Source organism: Crotalus tigris, unplaced genomic scaffold, assembly GCF_016545835.1.
Source record: "Crotalus tigris isolate CLP2741 ecotype Arizona unplaced genomic scaffold, ASM1654583v1 scf7180000019924.707973, whole genome shotgun sequence".
Lineage (NCBI taxonomy): Eukaryota > Metazoa > Chordata > Lepidosauria > Squamata > Viperidae > Crotalus > Crotalus tigris.
Window position 1 is genome coordinate 611,211 of NW_024097775.1, and position 15,496 is coordinate 626,706.

Consider the following 15,496-nt stretch of genomic DNA (forward strand, 5'->3'; position numbering starts at 1 on the left):
CCACCCCCCCAAACTGCATCCGCCCTCTCTAACACTCTCCCTTACTTCCCTCCTCTTTCTCCCCTCCCCTCACCTCTCTCTCCCCTCCCCCTCTCCTCTCACCATCCTACTTCCTCCCTAACCTTTCTCCTCCACTCTCATCCCTCTTCGGATACAATGCCGGAGAAATGCCCAAGCAACATCTCTCTCATAACTTATCCCATCTATTATCTTACTTTAATCCTATTGTCTAACCTACTTTCCCACCCACCCCCAACCCCCCCTCCCCCCACTCCCCAGAACACCCACCCACCCCCAACCCCCCCTCCCCCCATTTCCCAGAGCTTGGCACAGGGTTTTCAAACATATTAAACAAAATCTACTTAACTTTAACTAATACAAACTGAATCTAACTAAACCTATCCAACTATACAAATAACAGAATCAATAAGTTACTTTAACTCAGATACGAAACAAATTTAAACAACAAATTCAAAGAAATTAAAAAATTTAAACGAAAAATTATTCATAATCAACTATAAAAATCAAATACAAAGCAAATTAAACAATTCCAAATTTAAACCAAAAATTATTCATAATCAAAACGATACTTTAATCATATCTACTCTAATCATAATTTATCCATTAAATCCCATATTTATTCTTCATATAATTTATCCACCGTCTCCACCCCGAGATGTATATTTCTTTTAAACAATATAAACTTGGCTCTTAACTCTTTCCCCCCCAGACCCAAGTAAATTTATTAATCATAAATTTAACCTTTTCTCCTAAATCAAAACCTATCAACTTCTTATACACTTTTAATATATCATAATATATCGTAATTATCTTTCTACATTTATTAAACATTATAATAAATACTCCCAAATATTAAATCGCTAAATTAAAACCTATCAAGTCTTCTCCCAAACAGAGATCATAATTTTAAAATTTTAAACTTTTTCCCCTAAATAACAAAGATTTAACAAAACTCTTTATAATTTCCCCCCCCCCAAAAAAGCTAGCTAGCCGGCTGATATTCCAACTTTTCCTTCTATTGTCTAGCATGTAGAAAATGGCGGAGAACCTTCCTTTATTTTACTTCTGAAAGCTGCACGAGTCATACTCAATTTCTTTAATGAATCTTCTGTTAAGGAGGACTGCTGCAAAAGTTCAACCTGCATATCTTCTTCAATCGGCTGCTCTTCCAACTTTTCTTCTGATGTCTCAGCTGTGGGTAATGAAGAGCCTGCCTTTATTTTGCTTCTGAAAGCTACACAAGTCGTACTCAATTTCTTTAATGAATCTTCTGTCAAGAAAGATTGTTGCGAAGGTTTAACCTGTATATCTTCTTCAATCTGTTGCTCTTCCAACTTTTCTTCTAATATTTCAGCTGTGGGTAATGAAGAGCCCGCCTTCAAAACAAAAGTGTAAAAATCTTTCGCTTTTGAAATTGTATCAAGTCTATAATGTATCCCCACATATTTCACCGCTATTCCAACTGGTATTTCCCATCTGAACCGGACCTGTCGCCTCTTAAGCTCATCAGCCAGAAAAACAAAATGCTTTCTTACTTTAAGAATTCTTGAAGGTAATTCTTTCAAAAGTATAACATCCTGAGCTGCAATTTGAAATCTCTGCTTATAAAAGGCTTGTAAAATTTTATTACGAAGTGATCTACTAGAAAAATAAATAACCACATCTCGTGGCAGATTCCTCTGCCTCGCAACCCTTGAATTAACCCTAAAAACTTTTTCCGTCTCTCTCAATATTTCTTCAGGCTCAGATTCCAAAATAAAAGCTGTGTCCTTTACGACCACTTGTCTCAAATTCTCTTGAATGTTTTCCTGCATTCCCTTATTCTTAAAGCAAACTCCATACTTCTGTATTGTAACATAGTAATTTCATCCTGAATTATTTCCACCTTATTTTCTGTTTTGTCAACTCGATCTTCCAATTTTTCAGAACTTTCTACAGCAACATCAATACGCTGATCCAGACGATCTATATGATCAACAAACTTCTGAAACACAGACGCTATATTTTCTCTCAGTTTCCTAAATTTATTTTCAATAATTTCACCTATCTCTTTTTCAATCCGTCACATGCTATCTTCCAAAGCGTCCTGTAAGTCTTTAGATAAAACTGCTGGTAAAGCTGAAAAAAGTGGTGGAAATTTAGACTCAACTTGCTGAGCTATCTGCATTACCGAAGAGGAGATCGAGGCTTTAGAAACAAAAGCTCTGAGATGCTTTGAAGCCATCTTGTCACTTATATATATATATATATATATATAAAAACTCTTAAAATCTTATAAAACCTTCAACAGTTAGCAGAGAGAGAGAGAGAGAGAGAGAGAGAGAAAAGAGACAAAAGGAGGGGAAAAAAGACAAAAGCCCCCTATATTAAAAAAAAAAGAAAATTCTTATATCTTGTAAAAGCTGTTACATTGTTTCAAATTGAAGTTCCGGTCCTTTCACTCTTAAAATCAACATCTCAGCACCATTTTTCACCCCTCTCAAATAAGAAGAAAGAGAAGATGAAATCTTTTCCAGAGTTAAAGTCTCAGAATAATCACCAATATAATTTCCCTGGTCAGCTCTGTCTGCTTTAAATTTTACTCACAAGTTCATTTTGAAAGCAGATGTGAAAGCAGCATCTAGCTTTGCTCTAAAAAAAAAATTTAGAGCAAAGGCATCCTGGAATATGGAGAACACCTCAGACTCTGTGGGAGCTCTCACCCTCTGACCTCCAAAGAAAAAAAACTTTGGGGTCTCTCAGGGAGCTCTACCACTATCCGAGGGAAGCTCGCCTCCTCCCCTTCGCCCGGGGAGAGAGATTCCAAGCCGCTAGATGGCTGTTGCTCGCTGTCTCAGCTGGCTTTGACACATTCCAGGGCGGATGGCTGAAAAAAGGCGCCATCGGCACCGCCGTCACCACAGGAAGCCACAAGATTGTCTTCTTAACATCTTCATTATAAAGGACCCAAGCCAAAAGTCACCAAACTTCTTTTAGTCTTTCATAAAATGAATTTTTTTCAATGCATGAGAAAATAATGCATATAAGAGTATGATGGAGAAATATCTCCACTGGATAGAATCCATTTGATTAAGATCTTAATCTTAATGTCTTACCAAAGATGTTATTTTTATTTCAGATTTTACCAATATTGATAACTAACATTGACAATTCATTTAAACAATGGTAAAAGGGTATTTCTAAGTTCATATGGCAAAGAAAAAACTTAGATGCAAATTATTGCAAGGTCAAAGAAAAAGGAGCTTTAGGTTTACCAGATTTGAAATTGTACTTCTATATGCCTACTGCTTGGTTTGGATGAAAGAGTGGATCACTCTCCAAAGCAAGAGATTACTTGAATTAGAGGACCATGAAGTAAGATTTGGATGGAACACCTTCTTATGGTGTGAGCAGGTTAAAATAAATATTGATTTTAAGAAGCATTATATTAGAGATAAGAAAAGAAAGATAATTGTGAAAAATGTATAAAGGGGCCTCAAATATGTATTGGAAATATAATGGAGGAACTTTTTTATCATCTTTGATGCACTTGTGACAAAGCAAAGAAATACTGGGGTAAGATTCGTATTTTAATACAGAAGATTCTCAGAATGATTACAAAAATATAACCAAGATTTTTATTTTAGGTTTAATGGTCAAAGAACTTGAAAAAATGGAACTTTGTTGTTATATAATGTTGACATCAGAATTTTCTATGTGCAAAAATAGAAAGATATACTAATGGCTGGAAAAACTAATGGAATTGACAGATGGCCAAATTAACTGTTTTAAACAAAGAAAAGAAGGCATGAAACTTTGTTTCTTCTTGGAAACCAGTTCTGGATTTTGTGCTTGAGGTAGAAAAAAATGAAACTTTGGGATTTGCTAATTAGGTAAGTTTATTGTAATAGAAATGGCTAGTACATATTAAGCATGCAAAAGTAAAAACTTGAGGTCGAACGTATTTTTATTCTACTGTGCTGACAAGAGTTTGAAGTTAATGCTTTTCTTTTTTTCCCCTTTATCCTACACTTTTATTTTTTCCTGTTCCCCCAGTCTTTTCATTTTCATTTATAATTTACACTTCGATAAGTCTAATAAAATTATTTAAGAAAAGAGTACACTGGAGCTCATATTTCTGAATATCTCAGAATGATTCTCTTATTATTATTATTTCCTAGAGGGCTTGCTGCAAAACAATTCCCATCTCCTTATTAGAAAGAGATGGGAATTAGTAGTGGATACAAGGAATGCCACTATACCAGTTACACTATTCCTGATTAACTAGGTGCCTGGCCAAATATTAGTTAACTATACATTCCAATCTTGAAATTCAAAACACAAAAAGCTAAGTTTGCACATTTTCTACTAGCAAATAATATGCAAATTATGCAAATGTTGATTGTTTGGTCCAATAAGTGAGTCAGATTTGATTTGTTAGACACCATAGTCCAGCATCAGCAGTATTGATAATAGCAAAAGAATAATAGCAAACAACCCACCCTAAAATAAAGGTTTTGCTATGCAGTCATTTCTCCATTCACTAAACCTTTACAACCTGTTTGTAAATATCTTAACTACTTTGAATCATTTCAATGTCATGCAGTAAATATTAGAGTTACTGATTTAAAGTCAGCACACAAAAGAGTAATTGTGGATAAGTATTTGAATATTTTGTTCCACATGGACTTCAGAAGGATTCCCTCCTTCCTTTTCTTTTCACCTGACCCTATCTCAGATGCCAAACATTTTGCATGGCACCATTGTTGTCAATATGAAGATGTTCAAAAATCATAATACATAGTTTAAAATACACTATTTCCTGCAGGCTTGTTATTTACTTCACTCCACACTGAAAACTGACGTTAATGCATGCCAACAATGTAGTATTTAAATTGTACAGATATATTCTGTACATCATAAATATAAATGTTTCATGTATCACAACAATTACAAAAAAGCTCGTTTTGAATTTGTTCATTTCATAATATTTCTAGCCCATTTTCTCATAAACCCCAGAGTTACAACAATTTAAATCCACTTTCAATAAAAACCTTCTAAAACTCTTAAATCTTTAAATCTATTTACACAGGAAGAATATCTCATTTTATAGAATATCAGAAAGTTCAGTAACACAAACTTAACCAAAGGCTTACGAGAATAGACATGTCTTTATTTGGCAATGAAAGGCTTGACAGCTACCATAACTGAACAGGGAGACAATTCCACAATTGGGATATTTGAACAGGGAATACCTTCACATGAATCACTGCACAAATAATCCCTGGCAGATGTGACATCCTTAAGAGGAAATACTATTCCGATAACTAGGTACATAAGGGAGAAGTCATGTAAATAAATACTTCATTTGTATCTTACTATTCCTCCAAATGACTCACAGTGATATATATATTTCTTTCATATTGGTCGCTTTATCCTGCAAGATTCAGGCTGAGAGATAGCGAAGAGTTCACCTATTGAACTTCATGGCTGAATGAGAATTTGTAACAGGGTTTTTTGGCTTTCAGATAGTACAACTGTCTGTTACCAATGGGCAGGAATGACTGAAAAATGCATTCAGCACATATTATTTCTGTATAATTACACATCTAATAATATATTTACATTTCATTTACTAGGAACTGTATGCTGGCTGTTTGCTTCCCATTAATTTGCAAATGTGCATGGGTGTGCACTATTTTCTTAAAGGTGAGTTTCTAGTTTCTTGGGCTAAACTTTATGTTTTATTATGAGACAAGTGTAATATGTTGCAACAACCACTTCTCAGAAAGAAAAAACACAAATGTTAAAGAATCCTTGGCACAGGAGCATTTAAGCCTATAGAACTGCATAGCTAAATGGCTTGAAATGATGATTAAGAGTCTTCAACTTGGATTGCTTGTGCTGGATACTACCTGTTCTGATGAGGCTCTGGTTTAAAGTAGTAATTAAAGTAATTCAGCTAAAAATACTTTGGGCTTGGCCCTCCTAAAAAACTTTCCTTTCATTTTCAATTACTTTTGACTTTTTCCCACCAATGACCTTCAGTGAAATGAAAGACAACAAGCAACAATGTTGATTTATGAAGTGCTAAACTTCAAACATTAAGTCTCCTTCTTTAAACACAGCAAAAGTGGTGGGTGGTAATGGGGAGAATATATCTCTTACCTTAGGATATGTTTTGCATTACCCAAATGCTTTTTTGTGTGTGGTGGGCATTTTAGAAATATTCTAAATAAATAGTTAGCAAACCTGGAGAAGACATTAGAGATCACTGAATTTCTACTTTTCAGAGCAAGCTATCTAAGGTTTATTTACTCCAATTTGAAACTTAATACTTCCTGATCTTTAAATGAAATGTGGAATCTCTTCTTAGTTCACTAAATCCATTTCGATCAAGCAATAAAATGAGATTATTTTAGCTGGATTGTAGCACTCATTGTATATAGTTTTTAGCCTGTGAATAAACGTATCTTGAATAATTATAAAATTTGCAAGTAATACAATGTATTAGCCATCAGCACCATCATCTTTTTTCCCTGTGCTATTCTGCAATTTTTCTTTTATTCATGCATTTTTTAAAGAAGATGAATTAAAACTAATGGGAGGAAATCTCCATGATTTGTAACAGCCCAGTGGGAATACAATCTGTACTCCCTGAATGGCTTTAATCCAATTGAATTCATATGTCAAAGAGCATGATGGATTTGTCTGTAAAGTGGAGGATAGAGAGCACTTTAGTTTTTAATAAGTAGGCACCACCTGCTTAGATACATTCAGCAAATCAAGGCAACTTTGAGAGGCCTGTGGTGAAATTTGAATGTCTTGCTACAAAGTTACTTGTATGAAAACTAATACCCTTTTCTCTGTGAGAGAAATGTACTAATCAAGAAATATGCCTGCGGCAGCCTTAATTAATCTCTTAACATTTGAATGGTGGCTTCCAGAAAATTACAAAATAGAAATAATATTTCCCATTGCCTAAACTACGGTTTGAAAACTCAGGAAGCTCTGCCTTTGTAGTTTCCTTCTTTCTTGGCCTCAATAGTAACTATCTCTTTGATCAAATTAGATTATATCTGAATCAGTAGACTATGATATGCAGAAGTTCTCAAAACCAAAATTGTACACTAATGGACTCCACTCCACCCTAATCAGGGATCACACACATCCACTGTACATCTATATCTATTTCTTAGGGCTACAGGAAACATAGCTGATAAAATGATGACTTTGAGATGCATACCTGATATTTACATCTGGGTTTCTTATATGTTCTTCTGTTCCTTCTTTTCTGGTCTTACAGGGAACAGCTGACTTCAAGATGTAAGGTAAGTTCACTTTTCAGTGCTCCTAAAAAGCAAAACAAAAACAACCCTCCACACACACACATAGTTGAGTATGGGTGATTAGCCAACTTTAGTTGCTCAGTGTGGATACTAAGCAAACTGCAAAATGTGGGGTTTGGGAAGGTGTCTGTCATAGGATTTGAAAGGTTTTGTAGATTAAAATCCTTGAAACATGGTAAACTTTATTTTGACATTTTTAAAGGAATATATTAACTGAAGGTTTTAGTGTACAAGTAAACATGAACAGATACTTTATTAAACCAAGGTTCATCTGATAAGAAACAGTGTCTCTTGGTATATGAAGGAAAACCATGATTGCTACAAAAAAGATTTCATAATGTAAAGGAAGTTATATAATTTCTCACTTTACAATTAGAATGAAAGCATTTTAAGCTAAATTGATCTTTGGGCTTTAACACAGAGAGCCTGAGTACTTCCACTGCTTTCAGATTTTCTAACTATTGTTGGAAGATACAAAGGGAACAGTTTCTTTTCCTGTGAAGAGAGACAACTCAAATTCACACTTCAACATTTCAGTTGAATCTGTGTTATAGTAATGCGCTGTCATATTGTGCTTGGCAGAAAAGAAACGTGGACTTGAGTAAGTGACAAAAAAGATAGAGAGCTAAATGTAGGTGTGATCCTTTATTGATATTGAAGGAAATTGTTGAAAGTAAAAGGAACATTTATCTTTTAACAGTCCATTCAGAAATTACATAGCACTGGAAATTCCCTGACCAATTTTTGTCAACATATGACTTTAAAAATGTTTGGTGGTCAATGATTAAGGAAATCCAGTAACTTCATTTGTCAAAACAAGAACCTCAGCTAGAATCTTTTTTTTTTTTTTCATTTGTATTCCCAATGTACTTATGACCACCATGCATTAATGGATCTGCCTTTGGATTCTAGGTTTCTTGGCCAATATTTTAAAAAAAAAATTAAATTGGGGGCTAACATTTTGCAGAACAAACCTTGAGTGCCCACATGCATTTTATTTAAATGAAGTTCTCCAGCATTTATAGGCATTCTAGAAAATAATTAGACCAGATTTGCAGCCTAATGTTATATTAGGGAATGCCCAGGAAAAACAAAAATAAATATAAACTGAAGAGTAATAAGAAACTTTCCTCCTTTGGTGAGGAGCCCCTTTTCCAATTAGCCTTCAGTTAATCTTAGTAACCAACAATGCCCCAAATGACAACCATCTTATTAGTTAATGACAATATGCTCTTGAAATTGCAAAATTGCCTTTGAGTCCCAAACAGCTATGAACTCTACTGTATGGATAGATTTCTTATATATAATAAACAGAAAAACCTGTATTAATTCTATAAAATTCTAAAAGATTTGGTTTTCTGTATTTCTTCTATAATTTCTGTTATTCTGCATTGAATTCTGTAAAAGAAAGAAGTCTTTAAAATAAGAATTGACCAATGTAACCATTCTTTATTATTTTATAAATACAACATTTAAAATAAGATAATGAGTTATTCATATATAATTATTCACCAACAACTATTTATCATGTTGAAAAAATTCTGCTGCAATTTTCCAATGGATATTAGCAAAAGATAGAATCACTAATGAATTGTACATCTCCTTATAAAATTTAGATACGTGGCTTGAACTGGTAAACATTATGTTGATTTTTCAATATTAAAGTGGAATTAGTATAAACAGCATAAGAAAATGTGAGCATAATAGCTTTAATGTTTAGTACCAAGTTAAAAAAATATTCAGTTTTGCTATTATATGCTAAATTATTTTGTAATGTGAAAAGACTGTGGCCTTTTTCCTTGGGTAGATTCTGAGGGGGTAAGATGCGGGGCTGGCAAATATCCGTATTATGTGCATCAGGGACTGGCAAACCATGAGTGCAGTTTGGACTGGCAGCTCCATCATTAAGTGGCATAGACATAAGGTGAAATGTCACATAACCATGCTTTACTTATGACAGTTTGTCAGTTCTGCCTGTGTATTAAGTCAACCATCTGTGATCATTAAGCACAATGTCACATGATTGTAATTTGTGACTTCTTGTCAGCTTCCCCATTTACATCGCTTGTTGGAAGTTAGCTGTGCAGGTCACCAATGGTGATCAGGGATATTGCAATGGCCACAATTTCAAGAACTGATGATAAATTTCCTTTTTCAGCATTTGGATTTTAACAAAGTAAGGACAAGGTATGGAAAATATCTCGATGAGAAGAGGCAATTAATATTAAACAGCAAGCCATGAAAATTCATTTCATCAAAAACATTCCTGAGTCAACATATTTGAATAAGCCAGCACATGTAGGTAAAACAATAGGCAAGAAAACTCCTTGTCACATTAGCTTTAAATGTCAGGAATGACGCTTATAAAGACAAAGATTCCCTTTTACAGCACAGCAGACTGTAATTTTGAAATCTATAATCCCCTTTGAAATCCTTCAGAAATAATCATATATTTTTAATAAATGAACACTCTTTTCTGAAACAATATATACACCTTCATTGCCTAATTCCATATATTCATAGATTAATGTTCTATACACCAAGTCCTAAAGATATTAATATATTTAATCTTTTCATGTTATTCAGGGAGGATATAAAACATATAACTGCTAACTTTCCTCTTTTGAACATCCAATCAGACTATTGTAATGTAAGCAGGCAACACATGTTTTAAATTTCTGGAAATGAGCACATTTTGAACCTTCTCAAGTACAATAATCAGTTCAAATTTATGCATTGGTTGTGATGTATGTTAATTCCAGTCCTGAGCATGTGTAGGTCTAATTAATTTTTTGCACATGTTACCTTTCTTTACAACTGTTCAGTTAGAGCATGCCAGCAAAATTATTTTTTTCCATAAGCAACAGAAGATGGCAATACATAAAGAAAGACTTTTGGGTTCATGTGGAAGCCTGAAAAAAAAAGACAAACTGATTTAATTCCACCTATGTGAAGTTCAAAGCTTGTGTTTCCAATCATTTTCAAAATGCATACTTCAATGAAGAACAGAGTGGAAGGATTACTCTACTCATGTGACTTGGTTTGCAGACCAAAAGTTTTCAATGGACATTAAGGATATCTACAGGACAAAATGTTGATCACCAAAATGTAGCAATGTAAACCAGGTATACACAAACATACTTCATGTTTTCTATAGTGTCTTTTGGGCATAATTGCAATCCTGGATATTGCAAAAAAACTCCTATTGTCTTTGGTATCCTTTCTAAGCTGTCATATTCAACACAATACCATATAAACCAACAAATGGAACACCAATACACAATGATTATGACTTTCTTCAGAAGCATTACCCTGCCATTATTCATCAATTTTCCAATTTGTCCTTTTACCAGAGTTAGTAATGTACTCAAAAGGAAGTCCTGTTGAATTCAGGATTATAATGAATATAGATTTGGGTTGATTTCAGGTCAGCATGAGTTTAACTAAAACTCTTGTGATTTGTAAATCATGATTCCAGACTTGAATGAATGAGCCAGATTTGTTCAGCTAATAATGGTTAGACAAGTTCAGCTAATTTGTAGAATAGTTTGTGTTTGTGATATGTTATGGCCATAGGTTCATGTGACCTGCTGATTATTGTCTCATATACAGTTTAGCAATTTCCAGAAAGAAGAATGGAATTCTGAAAATCCATTTATTGCTACGTAGTAGGATAATGTAAATCTCTTTTTAATGCCCTGTTTCCTCCCTTTTTTGCTGCTCCTTCTGTGTTCTAAGATCTATTAGTCATTCCATTATATATGGAGAGAGTGACTTCAGGGTTCAGAAAGAGTCCATTACTCCCTTTTTTTCTCTTATGATGACTTCCCAATTCAAGTCTTAATGTCCATGAATTGCAATCAAATGACAAGGGAGACCATGCCTATGTGCCTTTTGTTTCCCTTTGCATAAAGGAGGTTTGGAGATATCACTGATATCACAGAAACACTGAGCATTTTTTTATTATTTAATTTTCACATAGATGTATATGTATTTAATCCCTTGCAATGTTTGAAAAACACATTTACTAAAAGCTAATGGGTTTAAAACATATTAAACATATTAAACATATTAGCATTAAAATATCTGAGAAAATAATCTTTGCTTTGAGCCATCATCTAACTAATAATGCTTCCTTAAATTCCAGTATCAGATTGATCCAGCACACGAGCTTCATTATATTAAGAAACAAAGAAAGCAGAATGGATAATTAATTAAAATGTGTCCATGCAGAGATTTGGAAAAGACATCCCATTGATTCAACTGTGCAGGGCACATTCTATGGGAATTGGTGGTCTTGTAAGTAGCTTGGTTTGAAGCCATGTAATGCTTTGTACACCTTTGTGGGCACTTGAAATCAGGCTGAGAAAAAAGTTGGCATCCAGTTTCAACACAGGGACAATAATGAACAGAAAAAAAACCACTGATCATCATCCAAACCTGATCTGTTCCAAAAGCAATCACTATCAGTATTGTTTTCCAGTGCTGAATTTTAAAAATATACATTATTAGGTAAATAAACATACATTTCATACATTGAACAGCAAATTATAGCTAAAAGGCTTAACTTGGATCAGGAAGTCACAAAAGCTGACCATAAATACTTGACATTTGAAAAAAAAAAAAAACTGAAAGCAGAAAGCTTCCAAAGACTTCTTGTCACTATCAAATGTCATTATCTGAAGCATAAAGCAGCACAGAATTCAGTGCTTCTGAGCATGCGCTGACTGGTCCAAACCCTGACCAGTTCCAGATCCCACCAATTCCAGAGCCCACTGATCCAGAATTAACTAGAAAGGCCTTCCCAGGTCAATGCAAATAAATAACAAGCATATTTCAGAAAGTGTGCAGGGGAAGGGAAATAATATATCAGTGAGCTTTGGAAGATTTCTTTTTCGTCTCATTCTCCTTTCACTGACCACAAGGCAATACACAGCCAGCTCTCACTGGCATTCTTACCTCTTACAGCTCTCATGTTGCAGATCTGGATATATTGAGAACAACAGGTGTCAGTTCCAGCACTGAATTAAATCAAGTTAACACTTCACATTGCCTCCTAGTTTTCATGTTTCTTAACTTAGCTGAACTTTGCAAATTAAGATTTTAATAGTTGACACTATTTCTTCATGTGGACTGGATTTCTGTGTCTCCTTAAGCCATGGATTTAATGAAATTGATAACTTTTGTCCATTAGGGTTTTTTTTTCCTTCTCCTCCTTGGTATCCTTCCACTTAGTGTATGCATTTGTTTTTCTTTACAGAAAATTGTATAATACTTGTTTATTCTTTAGGCTTTCATCCTGCTTTTTATCCATGAACTTAAAGCAATGTACATCGAAATTTTTCTTCTAGTTCTTCCCTCCAATAGCAATCATGTGAAATAAATTGGAGTAAGAGATGAAGCTTCTGGTTACTTCTCTGTCACTTCATGAGCTTTCATAGCTGAGGCTGAATTCAAACATGGGTCTCTTTGATCCTAAGAAAATGCCTTAACCACAATATTGGAATAATTGTAGAAATTACAGCAATTGTAGAAACTATCCAGAACTTATCAGTCTTATAAATTTGTTGAAACAAAATTTGCAAGAGAAAGAGAAGCAAAGCAGACAGGCTGGCTAAAGCAGACTTTTTGTTTGCTTGTTTCCTGTCAAATGGACATGCTTTTTATTAATTACTTTTATGATAGTTAGAATTTTCCAGAATAAAAAGTGCTTTCACAGCACCTGTTTTCAAAGCAGAACACTTTAGAATCTTCCTATATTTTTAAAGTTGTTTTCAATGTTTTCAAAGTGAGAACAATTAATCAGTGGAACAGCCTGCCTCCAGAAGCAGTAAATGCTCCAACACTGGAAGTTTTTAAGAAGAGACTGGACAGCCATTTGTCCGAAATGGTGTAGGGTTTCCTGCCTGAGCAGGGGGTTGGACTAGATGACCTCCAAGGTCCCTTCCAACTTTATTACTATTACTATTACTATCCTTAAACATATTTTTATGGTTTACAACTCCCTGACATAAAAACTTTGCAAAATTATCTTCTTATTTTGATTTCTAAGTACACACATATACTGTATATGCCGGTGTATTAGGCGACCCAGCGTATAAGACGACCCCCATCTTTGTCGCTGAGCTGCATTCCTAGAACATCATCTTATACACCGGAAACTACCAGTATTTCCAGAGTATAAGATGACTCGGTGTATAAGACGACCCCCGTCTTTGGCGCCGAGTTTAGCACTTCCAGAAGTCATCTTATACGCCGGCATATACGGTACTAGTGCATGAGTACTTTGCAAGTCTGAAGTTAAAAGAGAATAGAAACGTGTTTTTGCACACGTTTGATATAAGAGCATTCAGTAATTTATATACAGTTATGGTCTGGCATTGATATTGCTGTGTAAGTGAAAGCAAAACCCTGTAACTGGAACACAACATGTCTTAAATATTTTACTCGTTGGAATCTTCAAAATGGGTATATTATATGATTAAACTCTTGATAATCTGCTATCCATATATATAGATTACAATTCAGCACCATACCTGTAACCCTCACTGCTCCATCATGTCTGTGATCTAAGTATGACTGGAACTTATAAACTAGTTCTATGTATGAGTAGTTGAATAAGAACAGCAGTTTCCATAAATACATGATATATTCCACCTGCATTCATAATTGTTCTTTGAAGATATTATACTTTCAATAAACAATAAGTACACAGCCTTTAAGGGGCTAAAAATATACAATTTGCAAGATTAAGTTGAGGACTGCAATGGAGAAACAAGCAGAAATTGGCTATGTCCAAGAAAGTAAATGGGGGGGGCACATTTTCTTAAATCCCATCTGTTTTAAGTGCTCTCTTTTCCTCTTTATCTACTTCTACCTTCTCCAGTTTGAAGACTGCTAAGTTCAATTTTAATTTTACCTACTAAATTACTAAGCAGGATACTGGGTATACTGTTTGCAGTACATGGTCCAGACAATGTCAGGAATGAGGCAAGGACTACAGTTTCCCCTGTGTTTTAACCATATACATCCATATGCCTAAGAGAAGATAGAATAATGATGGCTTCTTCACAGATTCATTTTTGCAACTCCTCATGCCCAGCATATGGGAAAAAAATTCTTTGGCAAAAAAAACCTTTTTTTTATATCATTCTGTAACCCCTGCCATTTTAGTTTTGTGGAACACACTGGAGCACAATCAACCCAATACTTGTATGGTTGTTCAAAACTGTGCATCTATATTCAAAAGAGAGAGCCAGTTTTGAGTAGTCTTAAGGCATCACACTAGAAACTGGGAGATCGTGAGTTCTAGTCCCTTCTTAAGCACAAAACTAGCTGGGTGACTTTAAGCTAGTCACATTCTCTAAGCCAGACATGTCAAACTCATGACGTCATGTGACATTGCACAACGTATCAGGACTGTTTTGCCATTGCCAGTAATGGGGTGGGTGCAGCTTCGGCGTGACGCATCTTGCCTGCAGGCCGGCAATTTGAAACCCCTGCTCTAAGCCTTTTCAAGGAGGAAATGGCAAAGCACTTCAGAAAAACCTTATCAACAAACCTTCCAGTTTCCAAGAATCAGACATGATTGAATGAAAGACAAAAAAAATCAAAATAGCAATGCTAAGACATTTCTCAGAATCTCCTTTCTCCCTATTTTTGGAGAGTTTCATGTATCTTAAGGGCTCATCTTGTTTTTCTCATTAATTCTGTACTGCATCTTCTGGGTTGGCAAGGGACACCAGGTTTATTGTCCAAATAGAACTGCTGTAGGTCACACCTGCCCAAAAGTTATACTGGATTTTTTGTGGATTTATTTAAGTTTCATAAATTTAATATACTTAATTTTAATAAAAAAATAAATATTGTCAATAAGATTACTCTCTAGTCAGACATTCAATAATTTCCTTACTCTTTAATAAAAACTGCAATGTGACAACATTTTGGGAGCTCAGTGACCAAGGTTTGGGAAGCACATATGTACAGGTTGAAGTTTTCACCTCTACCTCAGAAGAAGATACTGCAGAGATAGAGCACTGAAGCATCTGCTCAACCTTTCTGCTGAAAAAGCCTACTCAGGCAGCCAAGCTGCATAAAGGGTTAAATGTCACCAATGCAAAAGATAATTAATCTTATCTGTCACTGCA

At 34.7% G+C, this 15,496-nt stretch overlaps 1 long non-coding RNA gene across 1 annotated transcript in view; it reads right to left on the minus strand.

The window, feature by feature from the left end:
* Positions 1-10,320: 10,320 nt before the first annotated feature.
* Positions 10,321-15,496, minus strand: part of LOC120317897 — a 34,766-nt gene continuing 29,590 nt past the window's right edge. Inside the window, exon 3 of the long non-coding RNA XR_005559332.1 lies at positions 10,321-12,836. This is a non-coding gene — a long non-coding RNA (uncharacterized LOC120317897). The remainder of the gene's footprint in view (positions 12,837-15,496) is intronic.